Source organism: Podarcis filfolensis (genome assembly GCF_964270895.1).
Source record: "Podarcis filfolensis genome assembly, chromosome: 10".
Classification (NCBI taxonomy): Eukaryota; Metazoa; Chordata; class Lepidosauria; order Squamata; family Lacertidae; genus Podarcis; species Podarcis filfolensis.
This window is the reverse complement of record NC_139612.1, coordinates 74,359,116-74,372,453: the sequence shown is the minus strand read 5'-3', so window position 1 is coordinate 74,372,453 and position 13,338 is coordinate 74,359,116. Positions and strand designations below refer to the sequence as shown.

General features: G+C 51.8%; 3 protein-coding genes and 1 long non-coding RNA gene across 7 annotated transcripts in view; 2 read left to right on the top strand and 2 right to left on the bottom strand.

Moving 5' to 3' along the window:
* Positions 1-13,338, top strand: part of PPP6R2 (protein phosphatase 6 regulatory subunit 2) — a 1,004,265-nt gene that overhangs the window by 342,928 nt on the left and 647,999 nt on the right. The gene's annotated exons all lie outside the window — the stretch shown is intronic.
* LOC310742923 (uncharacterized protein) overlaps positions 1-13,338 on the top strand; it is a 177,435-nt gene that overhangs the window by 39,788 nt on the left and 124,309 nt on the right. The window lies entirely within an intron of this gene.
* LOC310742944 (uncharacterized protein) overlaps positions 1-13,338 on the bottom strand; it is a 47,463-nt gene that overhangs the window by 2,499 nt on the left and 31,626 nt on the right. For 2 of the 4 annotated variants that reach the window (XM_083572884.1, XM_083572886.1), the window contains exon 2: positions 8,469-8,607. The gene's annotated coding sequence lies outside the window, so the exon portion shown is untranslated. Of the gene's footprint in view, positions 1-8,468; positions 8,608-10,473; positions 10,652-11,542; positions 11,685-13,338 lie in introns of those variants that run through there. The other 2 variants (XM_083572883.1, XM_083572885.1) reach the window with 2 other exon arrangements.
* Positions 1-13,338, bottom strand: part of LOC310743153 — a 187,193-nt gene that overhangs the window by 158,412 nt on the left and 15,443 nt on the right. The gene's annotated exons all lie outside the window — the stretch shown is intronic.

Genomic DNA, 13,338 nt, shown 5'->3' with positions numbered 1-13,338 from the left:
GTCGTACCCATGTTCCCAATTTTTAGGAAATGAAAATGGTATGATATCTAATGATAGTAATTGTGATGGGATGATGAGCTGCTTGTGCGTAAAATCCTAATCCCTCAGAGTTTGGCTAAGTCCCCAAACCTCTGTCTGTGATGGAGCTCCTTAAGCATGACTCCATCAATCGCTCGTTGAATCGGACAGTGGGCGTTTACGGAACTTCTTCCAGCATAAAAGCTCCTTAACGGAAACGCGTCTTCTGGACTCTCGGCGTGACAGTTTCCGCCGAGGAGTGGGTGTCCCTACAGGAGGTCCTGAAATCTCCCCGCTGCTCCCGCTTGAAGTGTCTCTGAGCCCTCCCTCCGACTCACTTTCCCTTGGAACTCCACTTCTCCCCCTGCTGGTCCCCTCCTCCGCTGAATGGTCTCTCTCACCCTCCATGAGCCCTTTCACCTCCTTAGTCTCAGATGGCAGTTCCCTGACATCCACCTCCCCTCCAGGGCCCCCTTCACCCCCTTCCCTCCCCTCCTCTGCGGGAGGCGAGGGAGCAAAACCCCTGAAGGAACCTCCCTCATCTTCCGAAGTTTCGAACACTTCCCTCCACCTTTTGCTGTCTCCGGTTTCCAAGTACTCCTCCTCATCGGAGTCTGTTCCTCCTTCCAACTCCGATTCCCTGAATCCCTCCAGTTCCTCCTCATCGTCGGTGGTGCCAAAGTACTCCCTCCGAAACCTCGCTACTGGCTGAGGTTTCCTGGGGAACCTTTGGTGGAACGTTTCGATCAAGATCTCGTCACGGACCTCCTCTGCCTTCACCCAGGTGTTTTCCGACTCCGGTTCCCCTTCCCACGCGACCAAATACTCCACCTGATTACCCTTCCACCTGGAGTCGATGATTTCCGCCACATGGTTGCAGCTTTCCCTTTCTTCTATGGCTGGCCCCCGTGTGGATACCCCTTCACCTTCCCCCCTGTATGGTGACAGTAATGACCTGTGGAATACTGGGTGTAGTTTCATGTGGTTCGGTAACCGGAGTCTGAACGCCACTGGGTTGACCTGTTGGATGACCTCAAATGGTCCCAATCTTTTGGGTCTCAATTTCTTGCAACCCCCCTTGAACGGCAACCCTTGGGTTGATAGCCAGACCCGACTCCCCACCCTAATTGTTTCACCTTCCCTTCTGCTCTTGTCTGCCTGCCTCTTATATTCTTCCTTGGCCCTTTCTAAGTTGAGTTGGAGTTGACGATGGATCGCTTCCATTTCTTCTACAAAATGTTCAGCGGCCGGAACACTACATCTTTCCCCTCCTTCCCCTGGAAACGCCCTGGGGTGGCACCCATAATTAGCCAAAAAGGGGCTCATCCCGGTGGACACATTCTCTGCATTATTGTAAGCAAATTCCGCTAGTGCCAACTTTTCGACCCAATCGTTCTCTCTGTCATTGACATAACACCTCAGGTATTGTTGGAGGATACCGTTTGCTCTCTCCGCCTGCCCATTGGTCTCAGGGTGCCTGGCAGTCGAAAAGTTGACCTCTACGTGCAACAAGCTCATAAGTTTCCTCCAGAATCTGGACGTGAACTGTTTCCCTCTGTCGGAAACCACCCTCAAGGGGGCGCCATGCAGCCTGAAAATATGTTCTACAAACAATTTCGCTGTCTCTTCCGCCGTGACTGCATGTGAGCAAGCTACAAAGTGACCCATCTTAGTTAACAGGTCTACTACGACTAGTATGGCGGTTTTCCCCTGGGATTTGGGCAGATCAGTCATAAAATCTATCGACACCGCCTCCCACGGTCGTTCTGGTGTGGGTAACGGTTCTAATAACCCCGCTGGTGCCCGCCTTTCTCCTTTGGCTCTCTGGCATTGGTCACACCTTCTCACATACTCCCGTACATCCTCCCTCACCTTGGGCCACCAAAACTCCCTGGTCACCAACCACATGGTCTTGTGTTGCCCAAAATGCCCCGCTGTGGGATTGTCGTGCAGCTGTTTGAGTACTCTCCCCCTCAATTCCCCTTCGGGTATATATAGCGCCCCTCTGTAATACAATGCCCCGTTTCTTTCTTCAAAACCCCCGGGGTCTTCTCCCTCTCTCCTTAGACCTCTGAGCTTATCCTGGGCGTACTCATCATTTACCGTTCCCTCTACCAGTTCTCTTTGCCCCACCCAGGCCGCACCACACACCCAGTGGTCCTCTGGGATAATATGTCTCTCTTCCGGCGCTCCCTCCCCCTCCAAATATTCAGGTTTGCGAGAGAGAGCGTCCGCTCTGATGTTTTCTGGGCCTGGCACATAGCAAATTTCAAAATGGAATTTGGAGAACTCCTGGGCCCATCTCACTTGTCGTTGGTTGAGCACCCGTGCCGTTCTCCAATACTCCAAATTCTTGTGGTCCGTACACACTTGCACCTTATGTTGTGCGCCAATTAGTAAGTGTCTCCATCTCCGGAACGCTTCGTGAATGGCGAGTAGTTCTCGGTCATATACCGTGTAGTTCCTCTCGGATTTGTTCAGCTTACGCAAAAAGAAGGCACACGGTCTCCATTCCGACTTATTGCTCCCTGGCTGAAGCAGCACCGCCCCCACCGCCCGGTCTGAGGCATCAGTTTCCACTCTCATGGGTTTCTGTAAATCCACATGCAGGAGTTGTTCTTCCGAAGCGAATGCCTTTTTCAATTCCTCAAAAGCGTGCTCCGCCTCCGCCGTCCAAACGAATTTCTTCTTGCTGCTTAGACAGTCCGTGATGGGAGCCGTTAAGTGGGCAAAGTTCTTGATGAATTTACGGTAAAAGTTCCCAAACCCTAAGAACCTTTGCACATCTTTTTTCGTTTTCGGTGTCTTCCATTCCAGCACCGCCTGGACCTTGCCTGGATCCATGGCTAATCCCTTGTCTGATAAGCGGTACCCCAGGAATTCCACCTCCTTGGTGTGGAACTGACACTTCTCCAATTTCACCCACAACTGGTTTGCTTGCAGCTGGCTCAGCACTTCCCTGACATCCTTTACATGCTGCTCCTCATTCTCTGAATATATCAGCACGTCATCGAGGAAGGCCACGCAATTCTTGTAGAGCAAAGGTCCCAGTACGTGGTTCATGAGCGATTGAAAACAGGCGGAGCCTGATTGTAATCCGAATGGCATAACGAGATATTCAAACGCCCCCAAAGGGGTGAACATGGTGGTTTTCCATTCATCCCCCTTCTTTATTCGTATCAGGTTGTATGCTCCTCTCAGGTCCAGTTTCGTGAATATCTTTCCCTTCCTCACCCTGGTCAAAATGTCATCAATCCTGGGCATGGGGAAAGTCACTGGTTCTGACACGGCATTCAGCCGCCGGTAGTCCACTACAAGCCTGGGTTTATCCGTGTTTTTTTTGTCCACAAAAAACACTGGGCTCCCCCCCACCGCTCTGGACTCTCTGATGAAGCCCCTCTTCAGGTTTTTATCAATAAACTCCCTTAACTCCTGCATTTCCCTGTCTGACATGGCGTACAGCTTGCCCACGGGGAGCTGGGCCCCAGGGACCAGGTTAATTTGGCAGTCAAAGTCTCTGTGCGGTGGTAATTTATCTGCTTCCCTTTCACTGAAGACCTTGCTCAGGTCAGCGTATTGTTTGGGCACCTTCCCTTTGTCCGCCACTTCCGTCCCTGCTAGAGAGGCTTTTGCCCCTTCTGGCACCTTTCCCTCTCTGCAGTGTTCCAGGCAATGTGCTGACCCAAAGGAGACCACTCTCTGATGCCAGCCCACTAGCGGGTCATGCAACGCTAGCCAGCTCATTCCCAAAATGACAGGAGCCCCTCCCAGGGTGGCCACATTGAACGCTATCCTCTCAGTGTGCCTGGCCACCCTCATAACCATTGGGACGGTTTGTAGGCTGACTTCTCCTCCCAACAGCTCCCTCCCATCGATCGTGGTGACCTGCAGGGGGTTGCTTAAAGGGAGTGTCTGTATCTGGTGTTCAGCTGCAAACTCCTTGCTCATAAAATTACAGGAGCTGCCTGAGTCCAACAGCGCCTTTGTCTTTAGTGGGTATCCGTTTGCCAGCTCTAGCAACACCTCTATTACTAGGGCTGGTCTTGGAGGTTCCGGAGTGGGCACTTTTACTGCTCCTTGGCCTGTCTGCAGTGCCCTGACAGAGGCAGACAGGCGTTGGCTTTTACTGGCTCCTGGACTTCCTCCTCCTTCCCCCCAACAGCTCCCGCCATCCCTTGCCATTCCTTTCTTTGCGGGCAGACTCTGGCAAAGTGACCTGGCTGCTGGCAGAGATAACATTTCTTGGCGCTCTTTCCCTCCTTCTTCCTCCCTTCACTGGGATTTGAAACTGCGCACGCGCACGCTGTTCCAACTTCCATCGGCTCTCCTGGCGGGAAACTTGGTTCTGGAATCTCTGGAATGCGGAAATCCCTCCAACGCTCTCCTTTCCCCTCCCGCTTCTCCAAGGCTCTTGCCTCCTGGCGTGCTCCAATGGTCAGCGCTGATTTGGTCAGCTGGTCCATGGACTCCGCCCTGGGCGCCCGGGAAAGTTCGTCTTTCACCGCCAAAGAAAGCCCCTCTTCAAAGAGCATTTGAATGGGTTCCGCCGATAGGTCCCACCCCAATTTATGTATCAACATTGTAAACTCAGTCCAGTACTCACGAACCGATCGGCTCCCCTGTTTGCACGCCATCAATTGTCTGCGCACCAGCCCCTGTTCAATCTCGCTGGAAAACATCAAATCCATGGCGCGAAAAAACTTCCTCGCGTCCTTCAGCATGTCACTATTCCCTGCCATCAGGGGTCTGACCCAATCTCTCGCCCCTCCTTCGAGATGGCCAATCACAAACGCCACTCTCGATGCCTCGTCGGGAAAGTCGTTAAACTGCAGTTCGAGAGCATACTGCATCTCTGTCCTAAAGGCTTGGTAGTTCCTGAAGTCCCCCCCAAACTTCTGCACCATTCCTGGCATCTTTCTTGCTAGTGTAGCGCCTTTTGCCTTTTCTGCATCCTGCGCCCTCCTTTATTCTAGCCTCGCCGTTTGCATTGCTAGCTGGAGTTCCAACACTCTGTACCTTTCTTCCAGGCTTGGACCCTCTCCAGCTCCTGCTGCTCCTCCGGCTCCGGCTGGGTTACTCATGATGCCTCTCTGCACAAGCTGCTTTCAGGGACTGTCCGATTGCTGTGATGGGATGATGAGCTGCTTGTGCGTAAAATCCTAATCCCTCAGAGTTTGGCTAAGTCCCCAAACCTCTGTCTGTGATGGAGCTCCTTAAGCATGACTCCATCAATCGCTCGTTGAATCGGACAGTGGGCGTTTACGGAACTTCTTCCAGCATAAAAGCTCCTTAACGGAAACGCGTCTTCTGGACTCTCGGCGTGACAGTTTCCGCCGAGGAGTGGGTGTCCCTACAGGAGGTCCTGAAATCTCCCCGCTGCTCCCGCTTGAAGTGTCTCTGAGCCCTCCCTCCGACTCACTTTCCCTTGGAACTCCACTTCTCCCCCTGCTGGTCCCCTCCTCCGCTGAATGGTCTCTCTCACCCTCCATGAGCCCTTTCACCTCCTTAGTCTCAGATGGCAGTTCCCTGACAGTAATGCATCAGCAAACTTTCATAATCCTCAACCATCTTTAATAACACAGCATGATCTTGGAATACTGTTGTCCTGTGGGACTGCCTTTCAAATCCTGTGGGACTGCCTTTCAAATCTCCAGGGCCAGATGAACTGCATCCAAGAGTATTAAAAGAACTGGCAGGTGTGATTTCAGAACCACTGGCAGTCATCTTTGAGAATTCCTGGAGAACAGGCGAGGTCCCGGCAGACTGGAGGAGGGCAAATGTTGTCCCTATTTTCAAAAAGGGGAAAAGAGAGGACCCAAATAATTACCGCCCAGTCAGTCTGACATCAATACCAGGGAAGATTCTGGAGCGGATCATTAAGCAAACAGTCTGTGAGCACCTAGAAAGGAATGCTGTGATCACCAATAGTCAGCATGGATTTCTGAAAAATAAGTCATGTCAGACTAACCTGATCTCGTTTTTTGACAGAATTACAAGCCTGGTAGATGAAGGGAACGCAGTGGATGTAGCCTACCTTGATTTCAGCAAGGCATTTGACAAGGTGCCCCATGATATTCTTGTAAAGAAGCTGGTAAAATGCGGTCTTGACTATGCTACCACTCAGTGGATTTGTAACTGGCTGACTGACCGAACCCAAAGGGTGCTCATCAATGGTTCCTCTTCATCCTGGAGAAGAGTGACTAGTGGGGTGCCACAGGGTTCTGTCTTGGGCCCGGTCTTATTCAACATCTTTATCAACGACTTGGATGATGGACTCAAGGGCATCCTGATCAAATTTGCAGATGACACCAAACTGGGAGGGGTGGCTAACACCCCAGAGGACAGGATCACACTTCAAAGCGACCTTGACAGATTAGAGAACTGGGCCAAAACAAACAAGATGAATTTTAACAGGGAGAAATGTAAAGTATTGCACTTGGGCAAAAAAAATGAGAGGCACAAATACAAGATGGGTGACACCTGGCTTGAGAGCAGTACATGTGAAAAGGATCTAGGAGTCTTGGTTGACCACAAACTTGGCGGCAGCTAAAAAAGCCAATGCAATGCTGGGCTGCATCAATAGGAGTATAGCATCTAGATCAAGGGAAGTAATAGTGCCACTGTATTCTGCTCTGGTCAGACCTCACCTGGAGTACTGTGTCCAGTTCTGGGCACCACAGTTCAAGAAGGACACTGACAAACTGGAACGTGTCCAGAGGAGGGCAACCAACATGGTCAAAGGCCTGGAAACGATGCCTTATGAGGAACGGCTAAGGGAGCTGGGCATGTTTAGCCTGGAGAAGAGGAGGTTAAGGGGTGATATGATAGCCATGTTCAAATATATAAAAGGATGTCACATAGAGGAGGGAGAAAGGTTGTTTTCTGCTGCTCCAGAGAAGCGGACACGGAGCAATGGATCCAAACTACAAGAAAGAAGATTCCACCTAAACATTAGGAAGAACTTCCTGACAGTAAGAGCTGTTCGACAGTGGAATTTGCTGCCAAGGAGTGTGGTGGAGTCTCCTTCTTTGGAGGTCTTTAAGCAGAGGCTTGACAACCATATGTCAGGAGTGCTCTGATGGTGTTTCCTGCTTGGCAGGGGGTTGGATTTGATGGTCCTTGTGGTCTCTTCCAACTCTATGATTCTATGATTCTAAGTGGTTGCCCCCGTTTCCACCTCTAGTTCTTCATGAATCACCTGCACTGTCCCGCTGACCTCAGGAGGTCCATATGGACCATTTTGGGAGACCCTGGCCTTCATCTCTTCCAGGGACTGTGGTCTGGGTCAGTCAGAGAACTAGTGACAAGGCTTGGTGCTTGGGGACAGCTGAATGAGTGCTCAGGGAAGCTCCTGTTCTTGGAGATGGACCTCTGTCTACGTGCCTCACATTGCATGGAGAGAGCAGGAGAAGCAGAAGGAAAGCAGCTGGCACATGGGAATCCCAGGCGGAAACACCCACCCCAATGGTTCTTTATAATGCTGCCTGATCCTCTGCTTGTCTTCTGATAGAGGACTATCCTAATCTGGCACTGAAAAGCAGGATATTCAAGGCAAGGAGATAACTGTACTTCATGGTAGGTAGCCATATTGGTCTGACACAGCTGAAGTAAAAAAGTAACAAAAATAGTCCAGTAGCACCTTAGGGTCTTGGGAGAAAAAAAAAAGACAAACCTAGACAGCATCTTAAAAAGTAGAGACATCACCTTGCCAACAAAGGTCCGTATAGTTAAAGCTATTGTTTCCCCAGTAGTGATGTATGGAAGTGAGAGCTGGACCATAAAGAAGGCTGATTGCCAAAGAATTGATGCTGAGGCTCCAATACTTTGGCACCTCATGAGAAGAGAAGACTCCCTGGAAAAGACCCTGATGTTGGGAAAGATGGAGGGCACAAGGAGAAGGGGACGACAGAGGACAAGATGGTGGGACAGTGTTCTTGAAGCTAACAGCATGAGTTTGACAAAACTGCGGGAGGCAGTGGAAGACAGAAGTGCCTGGTGTGCTCTGGTCCAGGGGGTCACAAAGAGTCGGACACGACTAAACGAATAAACAACAACAACAGGACCTTAGGGACCAACTAAGTTTGTTCTAGGTATAAGCTTTCGTGTGCATGCACACTTCTTCATATAGTGAAGGGTAGTAGGAGATGGTAGTAGGAGTACCCTTCTGAGAAAAACCCCACTCCACCCTCCCACAATATACAAGGGTCTGGTGACATCTGTGTCAGTTTATCTGAAGAAGTGTGCATGCACACAAAAGCTTAAATCTAGAACAATCATAGGTGCTACGGGACTATTTTTTATTTCAACTGCGTCAGACCAACACGGCTACCTACCTGAATCTAGATGTCATGGGGTGTTGGGAAGCAGTAGTTCCTTTGGTGGGGGACATGTCCTGCACCTTCTGGGGTCATTTTTCCACCCTTGGTCCCCACCCTGCACTCAGCTCTCACCTGTGGCTTCCAGAAGCTGTCAGCATGCAACAGGGGTTCAAGCAAGGGCTGCAACCGGCTGGCTAAACCAGGTGAGGAAAGCTGATGGGTCTCAAATCCTTGGGGGGCTGGGGAATTCTGCTGCACCTGAAGTCAAGCCCTGGTGGATGGAGAGGAGGAGAACAACCGTGAATCCCACAGTCCAGAAGGCAGATTCTGCCCGTGCGGAAGAGAAAAGTGAAGGGCAGGTGGGGCACGTCCACCTGGAGGCTTGTTATCTAGTCCCAGGGTTACTCTGACATTGAATTGTATATAAATTACAGTATTGAAATGTGCCTGCTCCCACTTCATATTCTGATATTACTCTACTCTGTTTGTCTGTTTCTTACTTGAGTGCTGTTTTGGTATGCTAAGTCAGGGTTTTACTGTAAATTAAGTTTTTGATATTTTTGGGATCCTGTTATGCTTATCTGTCTTCGGTAATAAATTTCTCAGCTGAATTTTTTTTTGCTGCCTCTGAGTGTTTTCTCCTACTCTGCTAACTATACATCGATCATTATGGAGGAGCAAGATCTGCAACCTAAGCCCTCAACAGCTCGGCCCTGTGGACCTGAAGGAGCATCTTCATTCCCATCGCTCAGTCCGGACAGGGAGGTCCGCCTCTGAGGGTCTTCTGCTGGTTCCCTTGCTGTCACAAGTGAAGTTCCAGAGAACCAGGCAGAGGGCCTCCTGCCCCATGGAATGCCCTCCCTTCCGAGGGCAAGGAAGCAGGCAACCATCTGACATTTAGAAGACAGCTGTATCAGGAGGTTTTTAATGTTTGATGTTTTACTGTCTTGTATATGTACTGTAGGGACGCGTGTGGTGCTGTGGGTTAAACCACAGAGCCTAGGACTTGCCAATTAGAAGGCCGGCAGTTCGAATCCCCACAACGGGGTGAGCTCCCGTTGCTCGGTCCCTGCTCCTTCCAACCTAGCAGTTTGAAATCACGTCAAAGTGCAAGTAGATAAATAGGTCCCGCTCCGGCGGGAAGGTAAATGGTGTTTCTGTGCGTTGCTCTGTTTCGCCAGAAGCGACTTAGTCATGCTGGCCACATGACCTGGAAGTTGTACACCGGCTCACTCGGCCAATAAAGCGAGATGAGTGCCGCAACCCCAGAGTCGGCCACGACTGGACCTAATGGTGAGGGGTCCCTTTAGTAAAGGTAAAGGTACCCCTGCCCGTACGGGCCAGTTGTGTCCGACTCTAGGGTTTTGCGCCCATCTCACTCAAGAGGCCGGGGGCCAGCGCTGTCCGGAGACACTTCCGGATCACGTGGCCAGCGTGACGAAGCTGCTCTGGTGAGCCAGCACCAGCGCAGCACACGGAAACGCCGTTTACCTTCCCGCTATAAAGCGGTACCTATTTATCTACTTGCACTTAAGGGTGCTGTCGAACTGCTAGGTGGGCAGGAGCTGGGACCGAAGACGGGAGCTCACCCCGCCGCGGTGATTCGAACCGCCGACCATGTGTTCGGCAAGCCCTAGGCACTGAGGTTTTACCCACAGCGCCACCTGCATCCCATAGGGGTCCTTTACCTTTACCTATATGTACTGTAAGCTGCCCAGAGCGGCTGGGGGAAAATACTAATACTAGAACTTCTAGAGTGGTACCTCAGGTTACAGACACTTCAGGTTACAGACTCTGCTAACCCAGAAATAGTACCTTGGGTTAAGAACTTTGCTTCAGGATGAGAACAGAAATCGCGCGGCGGCAGCAGGAGGCCCCATTAGCTAAAGTGGTACCACAGGTTAAGAACAGTTTCAGGTTAAGAATGGACCTCCAGAACGAATTCAGTTCTTAACCCGAGGTACCACTGTACTATTATTATTATCGTGTGATTTTTTGTAGTTATTTTGGAATTTTTACTGCAATATTAGCTTACGAAATGTTATGGGTGGAGAAAATTACAGGGTTGCCGTAAAGTATAATTCCACCCGCAAACTCTCATTCACATACATTCTGTAAATTTGGGGAAGTCACACACCTTACCTGTGCTAATACTGGCAGTCTTTGGCCTGCACAGGCACACCCGATGTGTAGAGCCTCCAGCCCCAGGCACTGTCTATCATGAAAATGGGTCCTTTGACTGGGAAGATTCAGGCAGTCGCTGTCATCGGATGCTGAAGGATTGTATCTCAGCTTGTCAGTCACTCTGACATTGCCTTCGGAGTTTAAGAGGAACAGAAATGCTTTTGAGGTGCAACTTCCATATCAACCCTGAGAGCCATTCCATGGACTCTGCACCCCTGTTTCTGATGACAGGTGTACATTATCCTCATCCTCAGTGGAAAAGACATTAAAGATGGAAGCCTGAGAGAGAGGAAAAGGTTTCTGGCTGCTTCCTGGGTGGGATTGCGGAAACCAAGAGCCGCTTCTGAGAAGGCCTCCCCCCTCCCCTCTTCCTCTCGGGATTTCCTCTCCTCTCCAGGGGACCAATGGCTGGACTGGGCAGAACCGCTGTGTCTGGACAGGGCAGGGACTTATGGGGTGGGAAGAGGATGGAGCTTGCAGGAAGGAGGGGTGGGGGGACAGGACCCCCACTTTCCAGGGATCCCCCTCTGGTCGCCTTGAAGGGGGGCCGATTCCTGGGTGGGAGGGAGAAGCCAAGGCGCCCACCCCGAGATTTCCCAAGGAAGCCACGATGGAGACTTTTCTCCAAAGACTGGTCCTCCTATCTCCCCCCCCCCCATGCTGTGCTTCTTTGCCCCAGGGATGCTCTCCCCCCCCTTGGTCCCCTTCGTCTCTCCCGGAGTCTCCCCTGCATCCAGACGCCCCCTTGGCTCACCCCTCGCCAGTCGCCCCCCATCTCTCCGCCCCTTTAGCCCCCCAAGACGAGCAAGGGGGGACAGGGGGGTCTCTATCCTGGCTTCTCTCCGCGCCCCAGGGATGCCTGCGCGGGGGAAACGGGGCCAGGGAGTCCTCGTGGGTGGGCGCCCCATCTCCGCCCCTTGGCAGCACGCGTGCAGGATCCAGGCCCCACGGAAGGCGCTTGGGGGAGCTGGAGGGGTCTCTGGGTCCTTTTCTCCCCCTTCCCCCCCCCGTGACCCTTTTACCTCTTTGTCCTCGCTCCCGATTCTCCTTTCCTGCAACATCCACGGGGGGGTCCTCTGCCTCCTCCCTCCCCTTTCCGAAAGCGCCCCCCTAGAGCTGTGGGGCGGAGCAGCAATCCGGAGTGGAAGCTCCGCTTGCGGGAGAAGAAGGGAGGTTGGGAGGGGGGCTCCCCCTCCATTCCCGGAGCAGAAGCCGAATTGGAGGAGGAGGAGGAGGAAGGGGTGGGATGTTTGGGGGCGGGATCTGGGCTTGTGGGGGCGGGGTGAGAGGAGGATGTGCCGGGAGGGGAGGGAAAGTATTGAGGGGGGAGAGGAAGGTTTTCCCCTCCCCTCTTCCTTCTGGGATCAGGAGAGCGGGGGAGGGGCTGATCCTGGAGATCCAGCTGCAAAGAGAGGTCCCCCCCCACATCCTCCCCCACCCCACCCCACGAGCTTAGATCCCTCCGTGTTTTAGGTCTTGGTGCTGTTCAAACCAGAAATGGAGGGGGGCAGCTAAACGACTCCCCCCAAATCCCAGCTCCCCACCCCAGCCTCTGACTCAGGCCAGGACAATGACTGTGGACACAGGCCCCGTCCATGCACAACAGCCAAGAGGCTCAGAAAAGCAGCCGATACAATTGGAGCCAGAAGCGGATTCCAAAATCTGAGGGATCCCTTGGACAAGAAACAAGGAGACCAGCCAGGAAGAGCAGAGCAAAAGAGCAGCCAGTAGGTCTTGATTGAAGACTGTCGCCACAGGACTCCCACCTGCCACCAGGTGGAACAAGATGGAAGCCCCCAGCAAAAGAAGACCCCAAATTTATTAGCTCCTAATTCCCCATGCTACACCCCCAAGACTACATCATGACTACATCATTGACACATCACAAAGAGGAGGGGTTGAGGGAGGAGTTGTGGTGGTAACCTGAGAGTCTTGTTGAGAGCCAGTGGGGTGTAGTGGTTAAGAGCGGTAGTCTCGTAATCTGGGGAACCGGGTTTGCGTCTCCGCTCCTCCACCTGCAGCTGCTGGGTGACCTTGGGCCAGTCACACTTCTCTGAAGTCTCTCAGCCCCACTCACCTCACAGAGTGTTTGTTGTGGGGCAGGAAGGGAAAGGAGAATATTAGCTGAATGAATGCTTCGGTCTCTGGCTGCGCTCCTTTTGTTCCGCAGGGACCTGCAGACTCAGTCAGACAAGCTAGGTGGCAGAGCAGCCTCACACCTAGATTTTCCGTAACAATGTCTTATATAGATAATAAATGTTCATAAATATATAATAAATGTTCATAAATGTACCAACCAAGCACATACATAGATATGTCAACCACATGTCTGGAGCAGCACAGGAAGACCGTCCTGAAACCATTTTGACTCCCAATCTGACCAAATGTTTTCTCTGCAAGGAGGGAGCGGGTGAGGGAACCTTCCCATTGTCTCAGGAATTGGGTAACCACCATCTCCAAGGAAGGGCCAGACTACCAGGAAAGGGAATCAGATAAGGCATTATCAGATAACCTGGCAGACAGGAAAAACAACAACATTCACATTTCTGTTGCAGACCGCCTTTTCTGTGATGTAGGTATGATGTTTGTGGGGGGTGGACTGGGGTTACACCCCTTCTGTGATGTATGTATGATGTATGGAGGGGTGGTCTGGAGCTCCAGGGCAAAGAATTTAAAATGTCTATATAAGGGCTGGCACGCCTTGGTTCGGGGTCCTCCTCAGGGGAGCACCCTGTTGCAGCAGATCAATCAAGATCAGGCTTACTAGCTGCTTTGCTTCTCAATAGTCTCTGGATGCCTCTGTTATTTCCTCCTACCA